The sequence below is a fragment of the Sinocyclocheilus grahami genome, unplaced genomic scaffold, assembly GCF_001515645.1.
Source record: "Sinocyclocheilus grahami isolate Dianchi unplaced genomic scaffold, SAMN03320097.WGS_v1.1 scaffold3.1, whole genome shotgun sequence".
In the NCBI taxonomy this organism is placed as follows: domain Eukaryota; kingdom Metazoa; phylum Chordata; class Actinopteri; order Cypriniformes; family Cyprinidae; genus Sinocyclocheilus; species Sinocyclocheilus grahami.
In genome coordinates, this window is record NW_015505182.1 from 975,304 (window position 1) to 984,664 (window position 9,361).

The following is a 9,361-nucleotide window of genomic DNA, read 5'->3' on the forward strand; positions in this document are numbered from 1 at the left end:
GAAGCTATAAAAGACCCTTCTGGAATTACCAGAATCAAGCTTTCCACTCACGTCCACACACAGAAGTCTAAAAGTGAATAAATGGATGATGGCCTCTAAATATCTGCAGTCTTCTAAGGTGCCTACAGGAGCTCCATCGCTCACAGTTCTCATTTCGGATGCCCCTCCAGACTGATTGCATTACGACGGAGCTCTCATCCATCGCAATAAGAGGGAATAATGAATGCCGGATTCCATAGCGCAAGTGTTATGACATGTCCGTAGTCCACAGGCATGGGTCTTTCTTAGGCTGACCCCCACTCATTACAAAGCTAACTATTGGATTTCGCCTCATTAAGACAGGGCCACATGCCAGAGTGTCCCCACCTGAGGTCAGTAGCTTCTTATCTCTCCTTAGACACAGTTAAAAGAAGCGAAGATAACAATGGTGAACTCGCTCACAGTTACAGTAGCCCTGCTGAAACCTCCTACATTGAAGCTTTGTGTATTTTTAGTCATACTGTAGCATATGCTGCTGAGAAGCTATAAAAGACCCTTCTGGAATTACCAGAATCAAGCTTTCCACTCACGTCCACACACAGAAGTCTAAAAGTGAATAAATGGATGATGGCCTCTAAAGATCTGCAGTCTTCTAAGGTGCCTACAGGAGCTCCATCGCTCACAGTTCTCATTTCGGATGCCCCTCCAGACTGATTGCATTACGGCGGAGCTCTCATCCATCGCAATAAGAGGGAATAATGAATGCCGGATTCCATAGCGCAAGTGTTATGACATGTCCGTGAGGGCTTTTTTTTTTTTTTTTTTTTAGCTTTGTTCAGGATTTAGTTCATGTTGTAAAAGAAAGTAAACACAGAAGATGTACTAATCTAGCTTTTCTGTCTGGTCTAAAATGGTCTAATTTTTGTCCATGATAAACTAGCTTTAGTAATCTGTCTGAAGTATACTAACCCTTTGGACACTAGTGCCAAATTAATGTCATTTTGTGCCACTATTTTTACCACTGGTCCATAAAAAGTTACAGTCATGTGTCAAAATATCACCACTGGTTGAGATAATGTTTCTGCATCCCACTGTTAAGGATGCTCTAAGTTTGGTAGAGATGCACAATATATCTATACAAATATCTGTTATCAGTTGATATTAGAGATTGTTTTAGTTTATCTATGTTGGTCAATATTCAATACATCGGCTGATACTGGAAAATTCTTAAAACAGTAATAATTTATTTTTAATCTAGATAAATAGAATATATTCAGAATCAGTAAATATATACTGTTTTGTAATAATTAAAATGTATTTACCATATAATACCTTAATGCATAAATTCACTTGTTACATTTAAAACTAATTATTTTAGTTTAGTTTTATTTTTAATTATTGGCTTCAGTATTGGACAGTTTAACATTCCTAATATTTTGATATACTACCCCAAAGCTATAGCCCGTGAATCAACACACCAATTTCAGAGGAATCAATGGTTTACTAATAGTTCTCTTAGTAAATAAAGGCTGGATAAGAGAAAGTGTAATAACATGTAAACAATTATATCCTCACCATGTCTAGCATGATCTAAAAATAAGCTAATAACATATACAGAAGCTGAGAACACGAGGAGCATTCAGGAGGTCATTTTTTCCCAAACACATACAAAATTACCTCCAACACATTAGCATCCCTTACATCAAGTGCTACGTACTTAAATTCATTACTTCAAACCTGCCCAGTGAATATTACTGCGAGACTCATTGACAAGAGGATGAAAAATAAACAATTTTCTTTCAATAAAATAATCCATACAGAAAGAGCCTGTGTCTAAAACAGAAATTGACAGCTATGGACTCATGAAGTGGGCTTGTCCCAGTCGATTGCTTTGTCATTACATTCATTCAGAACGCAATTTCAGGTCTCTGCATTAACTCAAAGGATTGTGAATTCTCCCAGAGTGCCATAACAATGTGTTAGTAAATCTATCTAGATGATTGGCAGACTAATGGGAGTACGACCTCACTTGCTGGCTTTAAGAAAGGCTTAAGAGTGATGGTCTGGACAGATAAAACAGCCGCGAAATCCTCTATACACTCTTAAAAATAAAGGTGCTTCAAAAGGTTCTTCAAGCGATGCTATAGAAGAACCATTTTTGGTTCCACAAAGAACCATTCAGTCAAAGGTTCTTTAAAGAACCATCTCTTTCTTACCTTTTTATAATCTGAAGAACCTTCTTTCACCTCAAAGAACCCTTTGTGAAACAGAAAGGTTCTTCAGATGTTAAAGGTTCTTTATGGAACCATTTGGGCAAAAAGGTTCTTCTATGGCATCGTGAAGCACCTTTATTTTTAAGAGTGTAGTCGAAGCGATCCTCCTTCCCTCAACGTATCCTTTAATCTTCCTCTCTGTATCTCTGTTTGGTGTGTCACGGCTGTGCAGGTCAGGACATAGACTGATAGCTAATGAGACCTTTCTGCATTAGTTGTTTTCTCATCTGGAAACAAGACACCCAAGGCTGTAGATCACAGCTTAACTCTAGCATCCACTGACATCCATCTTACACTACAGTTTTGGATGGCCTGAAGCCACTGGCCATTCGTGACCCACCACCATAGCGTTCGTTCCTATCTGTATCATTTGTCTTCATTGATAAGCAGCACTTCAGATGGCTGAGCATGAAAATGGGATTTGTGGGAATATACAATGAGAGATTCAGAAACATCTTTATATTAGACAGTAAATAATTATGTAAATCCACACATGATCATGTACATTAGCAAGTGGTGTTATATAAATGCTGTATTATGCAGAGTTATAATATGCATATTATAACACGCACGCAAAGCGCAAGCAAAGAAGAATTGATCACCAGAATAATAATGGCACATTTCCTCTTTAGGAAGACTAATATGAAATAAACATTTCCATTATGGTCACTTGTTTTAGAGGGGAAAAGTTGAAGAATCTCTTAAGGAGAATAATATATGAGCCTTTGGAATGTACAAAATATGTTATAATATGATGAATCTTCAGTTGAATAGCTTGAAATTACCTTTAAAGTAACTGGAGGTTTTTACATTAGTGGTATGTCTAAAGGACCACCATATCTAAATGGATTCTAGGTAATATTAATATAATTGGTAAACTTTTTTTAGACAGAATGTTGGCCCATTACTGTATTTACTTTCTTTAGGCCAGTACAGACTCATCTTTCAGAATGTGTTATGCCACAGAGATACGATTAATCATTCTGTCAGTGGGCATTAGACTCTGTGTCTGTTTCTAAACAAACACAGAATCAAAGCCTCTTTTACTATCTAAGGCTCTGCAAAGTGTATTTACATTACTTGCAAAAAGAGAACAAGACACTAAAAAAGAAAAAAAAATAATAAAGGAGGTGACTATATCTTGAAACTACTTGAAGGAACACCAGTGGGATCTCAAATGTCATAATATACAGGAATTTCAAGAATATGCTTCAACAGCCAAAATATCAGTACAGTACAATGACAGGAAAAAGATCAAATTCATGACAGGCTGTTTTAAATGTGCTTTATGTAAGAAGTGAAACTGATACAGAAGGGCATTTTCAACTAGGATGGGTCTATGGATGAGCCTTTGTATGTATTGTCTGAAATATTTTTATCTTCAATAGTAAAAATGGAAGCCACACAAGAAAAAAGTCAATTATGAGATTTTTAAAAATCATAGTAATGAGATAAAAAGTATTCATATTAAAATATTATATTAAATATAAAGTGTTATCTCATAATCAATACATAGTATCTCATCATTTCATCTTTTAATGTCATAATTATAGCTGTCAATTTCAACTTTTACCATAACTGTATTTTTATTTCAACATTTTATCTACCAATAATGATTTAGTATGCCATAATTTAGACCTCTATAATTATGATGTACCAAAGCATGTCATTTTTTTCTTGTGTGGCACAAATGGGATTCCATAGGTTCATGATCTCATAAAGCTGCTTGGCATTGCAGTTTAGTTTCACACTTTACAATTGAAACTGAAGTTTTTATCTGATCTTCTCCCCCATTATCAGACCAACAGGCCATTAAGGTCATCAAACACTTTGTTGTTGTCTGTTCCTAAGACACGTTTCGGGCATTCTCTGTGGCAGCACCTCAGTTGTGGAATAATTTGCCTCTTTACCTGCGATCAGCCACTTCCCTTCAGGTTTTTAAATCTTTAGTAAAGACATCTTTTTAAAAAGGCTTATGGGCTGGAGTAACTGCTGTATATCGTTTTATTGTGTGTATATTTCGTGTTGTGTATTATTCTGTCACCTTTTTATTGTAAATTAGTTTTATGGTTATTGGCTTAATTCTAATTCTCTGCGCAGCACTTTGGTCAGCTCTGTCGTTTTTAAATGTGCTATATAAATAAATTAAACTGAAACTGAAACTGAAGTGCTAAAACACTTGTAGTAGAATAAATGTATGTATGAACACACGGCTAAAACATTTAGACAGGAAATAGTTATTCATTAATCTGAAGTTTTGAATTAAACATTAGTTTCAGCCTTGCAAGCTAAAATAATAACGTTGAATTCAGAATTCAGGAAAAACTCTACCTGAAAGCTTTTACTGAACACAAAAGAAGACATTTTCTTCCCATAAAATAAATGCGAATGGTGACCATGACTGTTGATTGAGTTTTTCTGTGAACAAAAACTTTTTCAGTCTGTTTCACATACAGAGTGGTCATATGTATTCAGAAGACTTATGGTGCTTTTTTGCATTTTGATGGCCCCTGGCCCCGGCCCCTATTCACTTTCACTGTATGGACAAAAAGCAACTTAGATATTCTTTGGTATTTTACAAAAGTTAAATGATGAGACGATGTTAATTTTTGGTACATTTTGGGTGAAATCCATTAGATTCATTAGATTGAACTATGTCAATATAGCATCTCTGAATCTTGAGAAGGTGACACATGCATTGCCCTCCTTCGCAATTTGCACCTTATTAGCATCCCAACTGTTCTGACACCCTGCCTGAAACACGGGCAGAGAGATGAATTTAGTTTTAGAAAGGAAGACGGTGCAGTCTAAATTATAATAAAGCGAAGAGCAGAAATACTGCATGAACATGGATTAAATTTCTACTTTTATTTCTAATCAGCTACTACACCGCCTCTATTTGTCTCAAGCTATTGAGTGAAGATAGGCCCACATTATAGGTTTGCAAAGTTTGCAGATTTTGCCAGTACCGTTATATTAACATTTAAAATGCTGTCAAATTATCTTCAATAAGACAGCAGAAACCACTGAAAAATTAAAACACAGCCCGTCTACTACATTACTGACCTAACCTGCCACGTGCATGTACTGTAACTCCCACAGGTGATTCAACAATCTGGATGTACTGCGTGGGAAAATACAGATTACTTCCTGTTGAATGAAAACCAATGCATACTGATTCAGTGCATCAGGAAGGATGGATACTAATTAAGTTATCCCAAGCGTGCATGCAGGGAGTAAATACAGTAAATCTGAGCCAGGGTCATAAAGAGACCATTAACATGCTTCAAAATCAAACTGAGGAAATGTGGGATCAAGCAAGCAGTTTGATGTTACAGGATGTTTTCTATCAAGAATTTTAACAAGAATAAATTAAACTTCATTAGATCAAGATCATTACATACCCCTATATATATATATATATATAATTTTTTATTTTTACGCAAAATGTGATATCCGCCGAGTTATTCTGTCATGTTTTCTCCCTTTCTTTCCAAACCGCGACAAACGCCAGTCTCCCTTCTCTACAGAATGCGATATATCCGCTCAACCAATCACAGCGCACCATTCCATGCACTGTAGACAGTAATTGCGGCGCTTTGAATAGCCTACACCCGGCATCCTAGTTTTCCTCATCTATTTTGTACTTTGTGATCAACAAACAAACTTAGGGCTGCACGATAAATCGCATGTGATTGTCATGCGCGTCTGGTCAGTCAAGCCGGTTCTGTGATTAATAGTAAATCTCCATCACGTGCTTTCAGATGGTGCGTTTAATACACCGAGCCTTACGTAGATCACTGCAATATCGCGTTCATAATCGCAGATGAGTCACATTCGATTATGAACGCGATATTGCGTAGCTTGTCAGTGTAAGTGTTTTTATTAATGCCATTAATGTTTTGTTAATACAGCGTATAGCACTAGTCAACTAATGAATGTAACATGGCAAAGATGAATGCACTTTTGAAAGTTGAATGTAAGAGAAATGTCATTTTGGAATTTCTGTGGTTTAATGTGATATTGTTGTTCATGTATGTTCATGATGAAATTTTCTTTTATTGTTGTAATTAATTTATAGCATTAACAAGATGACCTGTTGAATTCATTTTGGGAGCGATGACTGATTGAATGTATTTTTAGTTCAGTGCCTGTAGCCTCATAGGCGTAGCTTGACCTTTGAGTTTGGGGGGGCCAAACCGAACCGGTGGATTTGGTCAGACGTACTTTTAAACACTTTTTAAGTTTTGCTATAGTAAATCTACATATTCACATAGAGCAGTGGCAAGTGCGTGAGGTTGTCATGGTAACCACATACATTGCCCACGAATTACAGCTGCGCTTCTATTCTGCCACACTAAACTTAGCAATAAACACGTTTAAAATGCACAATAAACATGTCTGTCAAAACGATCTCAAAGGAGGCTTTTATTAAGCAAATCAAGGAGTGAATTACTCATCCACTGTTTTTAAAACAGACATGTGTTGGGCTTGATTCAAGTTAATGCACAATGAGGTGCACACTTTTTATTTAGTCTTATTGAACTGACGATAAACAGTTTATATTCTAAAATATATTTAAAGGTTGTGTTCTGTGGAAATTAAATAACATTTGGATGTAAATGGTCGGCATAAAAGTAGTGTGCGGCTAAACCGGCTGCGTCCTGTGGATCACCTTTATCTGATTGTCCGGGTCCGGAATCATTAAGCACGGCGTTAATTAAATTTGTTTTGATTTATTAATTTACTTACAATGACCATTTAAAATGTATTAACTTTTACGTATTCACTTTTACATGTATTATTAACTGCATTATATGCAATTTTACTTCATAGAAAAAACTTTATAAATAAATATTTAGTAAAATTCTTAAATCGCTATGGGGGATTAATGACAGTTTTATGCAATATTTGAATTCCTTAGTGAAAGAATCCCTATAAAGACTTATAATTTGATGGTTTGACTGAAAAAAGTGTTATGGCTTCAGGTGTGCTTTTCAGAGATGATTTTCAGCTCTCAAAATAATCACCTGTTTCAGAGCATCTCTCGCAGAACAGAATAGCTGAAATGAGTTCTCCAGAGACCGGCTATTTTTCTCCATCTCTGGTCTCTGTGCGTCTCGAGATGCTCTTGGTAGAGACAGTCACAGGTTGCAGCTGAGGCCCCACACTGTTTGCATATGAAATATTCATCTGTGTTCTAGGCCTCCACGGAAGGAGCCGATAAGCCTGTTCCAAGCAGATGCTCCCTGTTAAGGAATATGAGCAGGAACAAGCATTCTGTTTTGTTTTGTTTTCTTCAAAGTTTTCACACTCTGCCTGTGATTGTTCGACTATGTTATTGCTTACAGGCTTTTCCTAATTTCTGTAGATGTGTTTGATTTGGTTAAGTTTGGAGAAGGAAAGAGGCAAATAAGATAATTGTGGTGCCATGAATCACATGAATCCCCAAAAATAAATTTTCTTCAATAGTTCTTTGCAAATAGCTCTCACCCTATTAAAACATTTTGGATGCGTGTTGATTTAAAGCAACAGCACATAAATGGTTCTCTAAGTAAATGTTAAAGGAGATAATAAAAAATTCAAAATAAAATATTACAAGATAAAGTGTCACTTTATTAGCTTATGTATCTTCTAGATGATTTTTAACACATATATTTTTATTTGTCACAGCATGAATAGGTCTTTATATATGAAAATATATAGCTGTCTTTACATTTTAGGGGATCCTCGCAAGAAGATCTGTATTTAGGGGTTCATACCAGCATAATAAATTATTGAAAATGCTACATGCTACTGTATATGAAAGCTTTATTTTTAAAAGTGCAGAACAAGCAAAGTCAATTATGACAAACCTTCCCACTTCACAAAACTTCCCACTTTCAAGAAATTCAATCTACCTAAAAAACCAAAGTCATTATTCAAAAATTTCTCTCCCATTTTCCATTTGTCTTTATTATAAAGAAACAAACTTGGATAGTATCAAATATAATGACAAGAAAAATATAAATTATGAATTTGTACCTCTCTAATAAGATATGAGGGAACATTTAATCGCACTTTTTTACTTGCACGAGAAGATTGTGATTTCAGGTCACCTTCCATGGAACCAAAATATGGTTCAGCTTTTATAGTCCCATGAACAGTACTCATCCTTGGTGAAAACCTATAGAGGTTTTCAATTGAATACAGTGACTTTGAATGAAAAAAGCAAACCCTCTTTAATGTATTCTCAATTCAGCACTCTCTTAGTAACACAAACGCTTCAAGTTCTCTATGCGCAAAGAAAAGCTTTGTAGATGGAAACATAAAAGTTTTAGGCAGAGCGGCAGTGAGGCCATGTCCTTGCTACACTCTCCCTTCTACTTTCTTGGTAAATTTTTAATAAAGGATTTTTACTACACATCTTGTCTTCTTTAGAAATGGAGACAGTTTTGAAGTGCAGTTCTCCTAAATGTTCTCCTAACATCCACAGATTTGTGACCCTGGACCACAAAACCAGTCATATGTGTAATTTAAGTTGTATACATAATCTGAAAGCTGAATAAATAAGCTTTCCATTGATGTATGGTTTGTTAGGATAGGACAGTATTTGACCGAGATACAACTATTTGAAAATCTGGAATCTGAGGGTGCAAAAAAATCTAAATACTGAGAAAATCGCTTTTAAAGTTGTCCAAATGAAATTCTTAGCAATGCATATTACTAATAAAAAATTAAGTTTTTATATATTTACGGCAGGAAATTTACAAAATATCTTCATGGAACATGATCTTTACTTAATATCCTAATGATTTTTGGCATAAAAGAAAAATTTATAATTTTGACCCATGCAATGTATATTGTTGGCTATTGCTACAAATATACCAATGCTATTTACGACTGGTTTTGTGGTCCAGGGTCACATTTAATTTTATTTGTCACTGTAAACTATGCATTAGACAATTATCACAAAATTCAAGCATCAGTTGTCAGAAAATCAGCTTCTAATGTCTTGCATAACCATGAGGTCATATATAATAGCATAAAAATACACATTACTGTTCAAAAGATTGGAGTCAAATTGTGCTTTGAAAAACTGATGCTTGATATATATATATATATATATA